A 13302-nucleotide genomic window follows, 5' to 3' on the forward strand; every position below is an offset into this window, starting at 1 on the left:
GTAGGGTATATAGGTTGTCCCAGTAATGCTGCGACGCACTTCTAGGGGAGGAGGAGCACATCATACGGATTGAGAATTGCATAGCAAACCATGGCCGCAAATGTCATCCGCCAGATGGTGCTGTACACAACAGTGTTAGAGGGGAACGCCGCAAGGTTCCCGGCTTGCTTGAAGATGTTTCAGCAAACGCGAGGCGTAGCATGTGGTTCCAACACGATGGGACGCCTGTTGAATTTGGACTGGCTGCTCGTAGTCTTTAGGTCATTTACGCCTCGATGGACTGGGCGTGGTGGACCGGTTCCCTGGCCTCCACGCTCACCGGATTTATCGAGCCCTGATTTCTTTTTTTGCGGAACCGTGGAATCCCTCATGTAGAGCTGTCCTGCAGGGTCTGCAATGAACAAATCGTTTGCACGGGTTCTACAGTCAAAAAAACTCCCTGTGTGTTCCAGCGTGTCTGGCAGTCAATGTTCCGTCAGACATTCCTGGCGCCTGATGGTACACACTTCGACCCTCTGTTGTAACATTAGAAGTGTGTTCATGTCGTACATCATGTGCACTCATTATGCCCAATAAATGTTACAAGTGAGTCACTCTCTTGTTTCCTTTCCGGTCCTCGATCTCTGCTACCATTTACCCCTGACGGTTGCCGCCTGGATTGTTATGCCATTCTCAACCCTTATGGTGTGACCCACCTCCCCTGGAAGTCTGTCGGAACATTTCTGGATCAACCTGACGTAGACAGAGAGATCATTAGACAAACTCAACACTTTTAATTTACAAATGAAAAATCAGATGTTCGTGACTATGTTGGAGAAAAAATTTCGGTATTGGAAGCCAATCACTTAATGAAAGCACACAACACTGAATGAATGTATAAAGGTTTCAGCCTCGTCCCTTCTAAATATCAATCCAGTGCGTTACACTGCGCTACTACGAGCAGTAGAAGAAGTGAGTGACACTAAACCTCTGCTAGACAGATGTTCCCTATAACAATTTGGATTTGGTCGTAAGACGTCGATTTTATCTAACGGCGGTATGATTTATTCCGCCCTTTAAATTTGCAGTGAGCTTCCGGAGTGAGTAAAAGTTATTTTGTTGATTGTTCACCGTGAATTATGATCCATTCGAAGCTCAGAACGCATAATACAAGTCTGAAATCAGACTATACTTTATACTTCAAGGGAAGAGTCGATTTGTACAAGCGGTGGGAAATAAAAGTTCGTGGAATAGCGAGACCCGAAAACTACAGGTCTGATTTGAAATGCGCTCTGGAATATTTCTTGGGATGATAACCAAGTTAAAGCTGCACGCATTACGTCATTCATCCCCATTCCTGATTCGCTAACGACTCCAGGGCACGAACGCTCAGCCCGGGGACAACCAATTCAAATTCTAATGATGGAAGAAATTTTCATTTCTGTATTTGGATGTCGGTAGACGATTTGGTGGCGTTCCGTTTACTATCACCATTCTTCCAGTTCATATGTGCGACATTGTCTCATGGAGTGAGGGCATATGATACAGATGGTTCTGTTGGGGTGCTATGACATTATTACCTGTCGCCACCACTCGCCACATGAGTGTAAGTCCAGCACTGGTAGTTCTGATGTTACGCAATGGGGAGGCATAATATTGCATGGACGTATTGACCTCCAGTTCTTTGAACACGGTACACTCACCGGTCAATTTTAGTGTGGCACTGTACTTCTTCCACATCTACGGCTTTTCAGGTTTGCCTTTGGCCCTGACTTAATTTTTATGGATCACAAAGCGTGACTGCATCGAAGAGCGCAGGTGGAGGAACTCGTGGAGAGAGAGGATATTCAGTGAGTGGACACACCTGCCCATTCGCCCAACTTAAATCCCATCGAGTGCGTGTCGGATCCATTGCGGAGACGTAGTGATGCACATCCACGTACACGGACGACCATGGATCAGCTCTCAACGGCGCTGTTGGAGGAATGGAGCGCCCTGTCAGAGGAACTCTTTGCCAACCTTATGGTCAGCATGGGATCACGTGCCAGAGCTTGCACTGCTATCCGCGATGATCACACATCCTATACAGAAACGTGTACCGCCGTTTCCAATGTTCAGGGGGCTATCACGAGTCGTGGCGACTTGAGTGTAATTATTGTCTTTGCATAACTGTGTCGCTTCTGTTCGTCTCATTGCGTATTTCTATGAGCTATCTTCTGTACTATACTGTAACAGGTCTTTCTCAGTATGGTCCAAGTTTCATAGAGGTATGTTACTTGGCAGTGAGTATCATGTGAAAGTTACTTTCGTCTTCAAGTTTTGCACGCCAGTGTATATTAGATAGCTGTCGCTGCTGCTGTTCTGGCGTGCCACTCCACTTTTCTCATTCGGTTTCGCTTCAGTCGAAACGTCCATGTGTTAAAATTTTATGACTCTTGATTATATACACTCATGCTCATAAATTAAGGATAATGCTGATACATGGTGAAGCAACGCTCTGGTGAACAGTTTGCAGGTTTAAATCACCTAGGGGTATGACCAAGCGGTGTATTTGACCTGCGGTCGTCGCACGGTGGCGCTAGCAGCAGTCCACATACGCAGAGGTGTGTTGGTGCATGTCACAGTACGATGCAGCGTGTAAGTGTGCAGACGTTTTCAGACGTGCTAATGGTAACTGTGTGTTGAAAATGGCTCAAACAACACATATTGATGGTGTTATGAAGGGTAGAATACTAGGGTGACTGGAGGCTGGTCAAACACAGCAAGTCGTAGCACAGGTCCTCCGTTTGCCACAAAGTGTGATCTCAAGATTATGGCAACGATTCCAGCAGACAGGAAACGTGTCCAGGTGCTACAGTACGGGACGTCCACAGTGTACAACACCACAAGAAGACCGATATCTCACCATCAGTGCCAGCAGACGGCCATGGAGTACTGCAGGTAGCCTTGCTCGGGACCTTACCGCACCCACTGGAACAGTTGTCTCCAGACACACAGTCTACAGGTGACTGAACCGACATGGTTTATTCGAGAACACAGTACATGGTCACTGGAACAGTGGTCCCAGGTTATGTACACGGACGAGTCCAGGTATAGTCTGAACAGTGATTCTCGCCGGGTTTTCATCTGGGTGAACCAGGAACCAGATATCAAACCCTTAATGTCCTTGAAAGGGACCTGTATGGAGGTCGTGGTTTGATGATGTGACGTGGGATTATGATTGGTGCACGTACACCCCTGCGTGTCTTTGACAGAGGAACTGTAACAGGTCAGGTGTATCGGACGTCATTTTGCACCAGTATGTCCGCCTTTTCAGGGGTGCAGTGGGTCCCACCTTCCTCCTGATAGATGATAACGCACGGCCCCGTCGCGCTGCCATCGTGGAGAAGTACCTTGAAAGATATCAGGTGAATGGAGTGGCCTGCCTGTTCTCCAGACCTAAACCCCATCGAGCACGTCTGGGATGCTCACGATCGACGTATCGCTGCACGTCTTCAAACCCCTACGACACTTCAGGAGCTCCGACAGGCACTGGTGCAAGAATGGATGGCTATGCCCCGGCAGCTGCTCGACCACCTGATCCAGAGTATGCCAAGCCGTTGTGCGGTCTGTGTTCATGTGCATGGTGATCATATACCTTATTGATGTCGGGGTACATGCGCAGGAAACAGTGGCGTTTTGTAGCACATGTGTTTCGGGACGGTTTTCTCAACTTATCACCAATATCGCGGACTTAAGAGATCTGTGTCGTGTGTGTTCTCTCTGTGCCTATGCTACAAGCGCCAGTTTTGTGTAGTGCCACGTTGTGTGGTACCACATTTTGCAATTATCCTTAATTTATGAGCATGAGGGTAGTTTTTAGATCATTTCTGATTTTATTCTGTTTCACATTTCCGAAATTACTCTTTCGTAGCCTATTTCTTTTCGTACGAAACAGAATATTACCATCTGTTTTCTTATTGTGGCAATCAGTTGCTCTATTTTCTTATACGGATCTTGATTATTTCCGCACAGTGCGTCCCAGTTCCGGTAAGACTGCTTGTGTGAAATTCCAAACTGCCACTCTGTCTCGTGGCGAGGTATGGCGTTACAAGCCTTGGAATTTCAAAAACAGCCGTGTAGGAAATCAGTTGCTGCAACAGGCATTCTGGCCACGAATGTAACAGCATGTGTCTGACACTCGTCGAAGAGTGCCAGTGGAACGACGAGGTAACATCAAGTTCTTGGGTCCTCCAGTGTTTGTGGACGAGAATTCGTCGAACTCGACCCGAATACCGAGCTTGAGGTTCCTGGTTGCTCCTCCATGACAACACTCCACCCTACAATGCCGAATTTGTGCATGAGTTTTTAGATAACAAATGGATCACAGTCCTGGACCACTCACCGTATTCGCTGGATTTGGCCCGGGCCGTCTTCTGGTTGTTCCCCACATTGAAGTTGGCAATGAAAGGACGCCGTTATGCAGCAACTTAGGCCCACCGAGGAAACTCTACTGCAGTACTAAATAAAGTACCGAAAAAGGACTGCGGTGACTGTTTCAAGACACTTTTAAAAGATTTCGGCTGTGTTTTGATTCAGAGGGAGACTATTCTGAACAAATACAGTGATAACAATGTCACAAAATTACATGTCATTGTAATTAATTACGGTTGCTGATCACAGCCATGTTCAAAACTTTAAATACAGTGATTTTGTGAACATAATCCAGGACTTTTATTTTTAATAGCTGCAGTCAAAAAAAAATCAAATGGCTCCAAGCACTATGGGACTTAACATCTGAGGTCATCAGTCCCCTGGACTTAGAATTACTTAAACCTAACTAACCTAAGGACATCACATACATCCATGCCCGAGGCAGGATTCGAACCTGCGACCGTAGCAGCCGCGGGGTTCCAGACTGAAGAGCCTAGAATCGCTCGACCACAGCGGCCGCCATATCTGCAATCGTAACGGAACTGGTACATACTGTATAATCAACTTTATACTTTAGTTGTCATAATGGTTATCTCAGAATGTTTCTCTCTTTCCCATGTTCCTTGCTTCATCAGAGTTTTTGGTGTTATCAATGTAACGAAATGCACCTTCGCTTGAATAGGAACAGATCTCTCATTACATTAATTTTTTCTTCAACTGTATTCCATATTTTCCTCATAAGCCCACTTGTCTCTTTATCACGACCGTTATGTTGTATTATCCGGTCAACATATTTTAATTTATGGACTCTTTAATTTCTTACAATAAATGTAGTGCATATTTGGCGTATATTTCGCTTTTGTGTTAGATATCTGAAGATGTGTTTGTTTTCTTACATTATTTGCAAAATATTTATCTTTATTGTTAGAATTGTTATATCTGTGTCATTATTATTGCTACTACTATTGTGTCACAAATAAACACCAGCAAAATTATTCTTTAAGACTCGAACATAAGCTGCAAAAAAGAAATACGAGGGTGAGCTGAAAAGTAATGCCTCTGAACTTTTAATGCGAAAACTCTGAAAGTTGTATAAATGAAACAAACGTAATTGACATTCTACACCTTTATTCATCACATCTACATATATTATCAGCCCTTTGCCGTTAAAGGGCTTTGAATTGTAGCGAGTAACATGACGGCGGGTAACGTAACTATGTCGGTCTGAGAAACAGCGTGTTCTAAGCGATTTTCGAATTCAAAGAATTCGTCCAAACATGCAGGACCCTCTCCATTCAGTATGACAATGACAGATCACAAATGAGTTTTGTGACATCTACAATAATCCAAAGCCTTGGTTTCAATGTCGTTGATCATTTTCCGTACGTTCCTAACATGGTCCCATCTGATTTTGAACTGTTTGCAAAACTTAAAGTATATCTTTGAGAACTTCACTTAGTGATGAAGCGGTGCCAGCAGAGGTGAGGTATCGCTCCGTCAACGAAGACAAACATTCTACCCAGTGACGCTATCAACAAACTGGGCTCTCGTTGGGAGAAATGTTATCGCCGTCATGTTTAATATGCTGAGAAATAAATACACTACTGGCCATTAAAATTGCTACACCACGAAAATGACGTGCTACAGACGCGAAATTTAACCGACAGGAAGAAAATGCTGTGATATGCAAATAATCAGCTTTTCAGAGCATTCACACAAGGATGGCGCCGGTGGCGACTCCTACAACGTGCTGACATGAGGAAAGTTTCCAACCGATTTCTCATACGCAAACAGCAGTTGACTGGCGCTGCCTGGTGAAACGTTGTTGTGATGCCTCGTGTAAGGAGGAGAAATGCGTACCATCACGTTTCCGACTTTGATAAAGGTCGGATTGTAGCCTATCGCGATTGCGGTTTATCGTATCGCAACATTGCTGCTCGCGTTGGTCGAGATCCAATGACTGTTAGCAGAATATGGAATCGGTCGGTTCAGGAGGGTAATACGGAACGCCGTGCTGGATCCCAACGGCCTCGTATCACTAGCAGTCGAGATGACAGGCATCTTATCTGCATGGTTGTAACGGATCGTGCAGCCACGTCTCGATCCCTGAGTCAACAGATGGGGACGTTTGCAAGACAACAACCATCTGCACGAACAGTTCGACGACTTTTGCAGCAGCATGAACTATCAGCTCGAAGACCATGGCTGCGGTTACCCTTGACGCTGCATCACAGATAGGAGCGCCTGCGATGGTGTACTCAACGACGAACCTGGGTGCACGAATGGCAGAACGTCATTTTTTCGGATGAATCCAGGTTCTGTTTACAGCATCATGATGGTCGCCTCCGTGTTTGGCGACATCGCGGTGAACGCACATTGGAAGCGTGTATTCGTCATCGCCATACTGGCATATGACCCGGCGTGATGGTATGGGTGCCATTGGTTACACGTCTCGGTCGCCTCTTGTTCACATTGACGGCACTTTGTACAGTGGACGTTACATTTGAGATGTGTTACGACCGGTGGCTATACCCTTCATTCGATCCCTGCGAAACCCTACATTTCAGCTGGATAATGCAAGATCGCATGTTGCAGGTCCTGTACGGGCCTTTCTGGATACGGAAAAAGTTCGACTACTGCCGTAGCCAGCACATTCTCCAGATCTCTCACCAATTGGAAACGTCTGGTCAACGGTGGCCAAGCAACTGGCTCGTCACAATACGCCAGTCACAACTCTTGATAAACTGTGGTATCGTGTTAAAGCTGCATGGGCAGCTGTACCTGTACACGCCACCCAAGCTCTGTTGGACTCAATGCCCAGGTGAATCAAGGCCGTTATTACGGCCAGAGGTGGTTGTTCTGGGTGTTGATTTCTCAGGATCTATGCACCCAAACTGCGTGAAAATGTAATCACATGTCAGTTCTAGTATAATATATTTGTCCAATGAATACTCGTTTATCATCTGTATTTCTTCTTGGTGTAGCAATTGTATTGGCCAGTAGTGTATATGGATACGAAGAATAAAGATGTTATACATTGTTGACATCGCTGGTTTTATTTTAAAAGCATCAATAATTTTCACATGAAATATTCGCAGTCATTTCTTCTTTAGCATAACAATAATCGCGTTCCTCCATTTTTTTAATTTTTTTGTAGAAGATTTTCTCACTAGCTTTTAGCAGGTCGTCCATATTATAGGTTTCGTGTAAAGAAGAATGCGTTGTGCATCTTTCGCTTCCCTACATTCGCAGGCAGGGTGTGCGCTTCCGTACTTATATTGTGGCAAAAGATAGGACAGTTCTACATTAATTTTAGAGTCTTGCAGCGGGCTAAATATCTCCGGTTTAAGTCAGTATAGCGAGTTCTTAAATGAGAGGCTACTCTTTCGAGAGGGAAAGGATATAAAAGGGGTGGAAAAAAAGTTGGTGTAAGAGCATACTTCTCGCGAAACGCCAGGCGAGAAGGCGAAGCCGAAATAATCCCAGTCCGGCGCCCGGAGATCCGACACGTCTTAACTGGCGCACGGGAGGAAGAAGAAGGCGGCGCGCCAGTAATCACGGCCATAATAACAATAATCGTGAACGCCGGGGGGCGGCGAAAGGAGCAGCGGCGGCGGCGGCGGCGGCGCCACGCGGAACGCAGTAGCGGAACACAGCGGCGCCCGGCGCGGCGCGGCCCGGCCGGACAAAGAGCACAGCACGGCCGCGGCCGACAGAGACAGAGAAGAAACAACTACACTCTTATTCATTTATAATGAAATGCTAAATCTTTGAATATACATGCACAGTCTCTCCATTTTCCTATTTTAAATCTTGTTTGCATATTGATGACGCGAGGGCGCGGGAGGAGGAGCTGGAGGAGAGCGGCGGAGGGGAGAGAGGGGAGGGGGCTGCACTAAATATTCAGCATTACAGTTCTGCATAAATTCATTTCATTAAAGCACCAAATATTGCCTGGAACTCATGAATATGTATAAAGTCATTATATAAAAGCCCGGCCCCCGCCGCCCCCGCGCCTGCCGCCGCCGCCGCCGCCACCCTTCCCGGTGCCTCCTGCCCCCCTCCCAATCCTGCTCCTCCTCCTGCGACACCCCTCCCCCACCCCCCTTCCCATCCCACCCCACCATCGCGACCGGCACCGCGCGCGCCGGCCTTCCCTCCTCTTTTCAATGTATAATTTACTTTATGTGACTCATTCGATTCTCACTCACATGGGGCAGCACTTTCGCGTGAGCATGCAACAAAAATGGAATTATGGCGGTGACGGCGGCGGCGGCGGTTCGCGCCCGCGGCCGAGCTGTCTGGACAGCGGTGGCGGCGGCGGTGGCGTCGCTCCCGGCGCAGCGGGTGGGAGTAGGGGAAGGGGTGAAGAAAGAATGGTGGGGGAAGGAGAGCGGGAGAGCTAGCAAGCGCGTGTAAGCGCGATTTAGCGCCACATCAAAAGCGGCCGAGATCTCTCGCTCGCCGCGGGGAGTTGCGGACAGTGGCGGCCGAGGGGGCGATGCCGGCTGCCACCGGCGCCTCCCTGCGTCTGCTTTATGACGGCAGCCGTCATGCAGACACTTGCTGTTCTTCTCCGTCACCCCAGCGAAAGGAACGTTGCCTATGAGAAATAGGGCGTTCTGGTCAAGAACCCTATAAAACCTATGTGATTAGAAACGCATCCCACGGAACGTATCAATGCCTTACTCATGAGTAACACCCTAAGAAATGTTTCGTATTCGTAAAAGTATCGAACTAAAAAACTAAACTCCTCCCGAACAGGGCATGAAGGCACAACAGTACCGACCGGCCGCCGCGTCATCCCCACAGCCCATAGGCGTCACTGGATGAGGATCTGGATGGGCATTTGGTCAGCGCACCGCTGTCCCGGCCGTATCGAAAAAATTGTTTAAGTAAAAACTTTATAGTACAATACGTTTTTGAAACGAGATAAAAAAGTATCAAGTAACTTCTTACAGCCGGCCTATGTGGCCGAGCGGTTCTAGGCGTTTCAGTTTCGAACCGCACGACCGCTGCGGTCGCAGATTCAAATTCTGCCTCGGGCATGGATGTGTGTTATGTCCTTAGGTTGGTTAGGTTTAAGTAGTTCTAAGTTCTAGGGGACTGATGACCTCAGATATTAAGTCCCATAGTGCTCAGAGCCATTTGAACCATTTGAAATTCTCACAGCCCCATACAGATTCCTAACCACATACATATGGTGCTAAAAATTTGCTCAAAAATTCTCAAATGTGTGTGAAATCTTATGGGACTTAACTGCTAAGGTCATCAGTCCCTAACCTTACATACTACTTAACCTAAATTATCCTAAGGACAAACACACGCACCCATGCCCGAGGGAGGACTCGAACCTCCGCCGGGACCAGCCGTACAGTCCAGGACTGCAGCGCCCTACACCGCTCGGCTAATCCCGCGCGGCTAAAAATTTGCGCTTGTGAGTTTTTAAGGTGGGTAGGACGACCAAAGGGCCGACTTGGAGCAGGAGAGGCACCACACGACATTTTATTTTCTACTGTCTATACTTTTACAAATAAATTCATATAACTTAGTCAGCATGACCAGGATGGATTCAGGATTCACACTCATACCAGTGGAAGTGCAAAAACATAACAAAATAAATTTTTTTAATATATGAAATTTCATCATTTTTTCACTTACTGCTGGCTACATTTGTTGCTATAGCTTCATTTTTCTTCACAAGCAAGAGAGATTCTTTGAGGAATTTTGCACAGCCTACAAACCATACTTACAGGTGTATGAAACTCTAGATTTTTCCAAATCTATTAAAAACTGTGGGAAAAATTGAGATAATTAACTACAAAATTTGATTTTTTCTAAACATAAAGTTTAGAACGTAACAGCTGATTCATTTTTTGATAAATTAAATAGATTCTAGAGTTTCAGACACCTGTAAGTATGGTTTGTATGCTGTGCAAAATTCATCGAACAGTCTCTCTTACCTATGAAGAAAAGTGTACCTACAGCATCAAATGCAGCCAATAGTAAGTGAAAAAATGATGAAATTTCACATGTAAAAAAAATGTTTTGTTATGTTTTTGAACTTCCGCTGCTACGAGTGTGAATCCTGAATCCTTCCTGGTCATGCTGACAAAGTTTTATGAATTTACTTGAAAAAGTATACACAGTGAAAATTAAAATGTCCTATGGTGCCTCTCCTGCTCCAAGTCGGCCCGTTTGACGTCCTACCCCCCTTCATAGCTTTCGCAATATCTGTACAACTCAATATGAGGTCTATGTAATATATAACTGTTACATGAATAGTTCACCTATGTTAGTAATAATTACATGAACTGTTGTTTGATTTTTCTCGACGACTCTCTACACTCCTTTCCGTATATTGCATGCGCTCCACGTTTCTCGTTTTAAATTTTGCAAGTACTGTTATACCTGTTAAAAATTCACAAGCAAACATTTTATGTGCATGGGGTTAGCAATCTCTATAGAACTAGGAGAATTATTTTATACAATGGACAAAATAAATGTTGCATGTTGCCGAAACTTTAATATTCAACGTTGTGGTCAAGAAATACGCTACGATATCAGTTCATTGATTTGTTTGTAATGTAATTCTAGCGGAAACAGTCCATTTTCCTACCGTGAGGTTGCAGTACATGCAGTCTATAGCAATCTGTCACCTGTAAACATTGCTGTATCTATTCCATGTGTTATTGGTTCTGAAACGTCCCCTTTGAACAATTATACATGACTGTGCTTAAACTGACACACCATATTTTTAGCGCAACGCAGTCTGACTTTCAAAAATCCCTACAAAAGAATGGTCCTGACTAACATTAACCTATACGTTTCACAAATCACTTACCTCACAAAAATCTTCGTTACTCGAACTACTGCAATACAGCGAACGCCACTACTGCCAGTTAAATAAAAGATTCAAAATACTGAAGGCACTAACTACTGATAGGCACAGTTAGCAAAAGAAAGATTTTGATAGAGAACATACAATGTATTTACCTTAATATTGTTCAAAAGTCATATTATATATATCAGTTCATGACATCCAGTCTTACAAATTTACTCTTTCTTAATGAGACACGTCCAGATCGTCCGCTCTCAAAATTCCGTTATCTCTCTCCCCTTCTGCTGGCGGCTCACCTCCAACTGCGCAACGCTGCGCGCTGTTAACAGCCAACTGCCCAACACTACAATAGCCAACAACAATGCAAACCAGCCACAGACTCCACACAGCACAGCCACTGACTTTCATACAGAGCGCTACGTGGCGTTACCAATATAAAAACCTAAACAGCCTACTTACAGTTCAAATGGTTCAAATGGCTCAGAGCACTATGGGACTTAACATCTGAGGTCATCAGTCCTCTAGAACTTAGGACTACTTAAACCTAACTAACCTAAGGACATCACACACAACCATGCCCGAGGCAGGATTCGAACCTGCAACCATAGCGGTTGCGCGGTTGCAGACTGAAGCGCCTAGAACCGCTCGGCCACACCGGCAAGCTCCATGTGTTGTTACGAGAGTTACGTTGCTCCAGGATGGTTAGGATAACAATAATCAACGATCACAGGTTTCGAATGGTCAGTCTAATGGAGCAAGGAAGGAGACAGGTTGACGTCGCAGCGAATGTCGCTGTGAATCAAAGTGATGTCTCTAGAATCTTGAACAAATTTCCAGCTACAGGATCAGCTCAGAATCGTCACGTAAATGGTCACGCAAGAGAAACAATAGGTGTGCAGGCCCGATATCTGTGTATAAAAACAAGCAGAGTACCTCAAGACAATGCTACATACCAACATCAGTTTCATACAGCTAGAGGAGTGCAGGTGTCGTTAAAAACGATACGGAACAGGCTCCAGGAGCAATGCTTACGTGCCTGAAGATCTCTCGAGTCTCCTCCTTTAAATCGGGTTTGGGGAGGACGTCGAGTCGCATGGGCATGAAAACAATCTTTGTGGATTAGGAAGCAGTGGGACACAACTCTCATTTCTGATAAGACCCGTGTCATTCTTCACTCTGAAAATACTCATATTCGTGTTGGTAGGCAACGAAGATAACGGATACACCATAACTGTATCGTAGACACTTTTCAAGGCGGTTCAGTCACGTTTTGGTGTGGAACTATAACGGCCGCAGGGCGAACCTTGTGCCAATACAAGGAGTGTGACTGGTATCAAGTGTCGGGACGACATCACTGCATGCACTGTGGTTCCGTTTGGAGTATTTATGAGCGGGATTCATGCTGAAGGACAATAATGCACGCCTCCACCGTCACAATCCTACGAACATCTCCCTAGTGGAGAATAGGATTAAACGCGTGGAATGGCCTCCATTTTTTCCAGATGGCATGGTCTCTGCTAAAAGGAACGGTTTGCAATCGTCCTGTTCTACCAGAGGCCTTAAAATGCATCGTGGAGGCCAGTTTTTGGAATGGGACGATATCTCAAAGGCTTATTTGGAAAATTTTGTTAGGAGTACGCCTAACCGCATTCAAAAGTGTTACCAATTACGAGAAGGGCCAATTGATTCATAAACAAAGTGTTATGCAAAATGACAGGGAGAAGAAACTGTCGTAATTGTAGTGGAATCTGTTGTAAGGTTTTGTTTTTGTGTTTTCGTTTGTCTTTACCAAGAGGATATGAGTTTCTTCTTTATTTTTGTTTTCTTATGACTATGTGTGACACAACAAAATCAGTTTTTTTTCCTGTTACGTCCACTATTGATGATAAATCAATATGCGACATATATTTTAAACACAGTAGTTTTAGTTCTTTTAAAAAAACTTATATTACAGAGTTTTTTTAATAATTAATTTCTGCATTTTAGTCCTGTGTATGAAATATTCCCATCGATTTCAAACGTTTCAAAACTGGCGTTCTACGGATCGGAGCGTAGAATATCACATCCCT

Source organism: Schistocerca serialis, chromosome 4 (genome assembly GCF_023864345.2).
Source record: "Schistocerca serialis cubense isolate TAMUIC-IGC-003099 chromosome 4, iqSchSeri2.2, whole genome shotgun sequence".
Classification (NCBI taxonomy): domain Eukaryota; kingdom Metazoa; phylum Arthropoda; class Insecta; order Orthoptera; family Acrididae; genus Schistocerca; species Schistocerca serialis.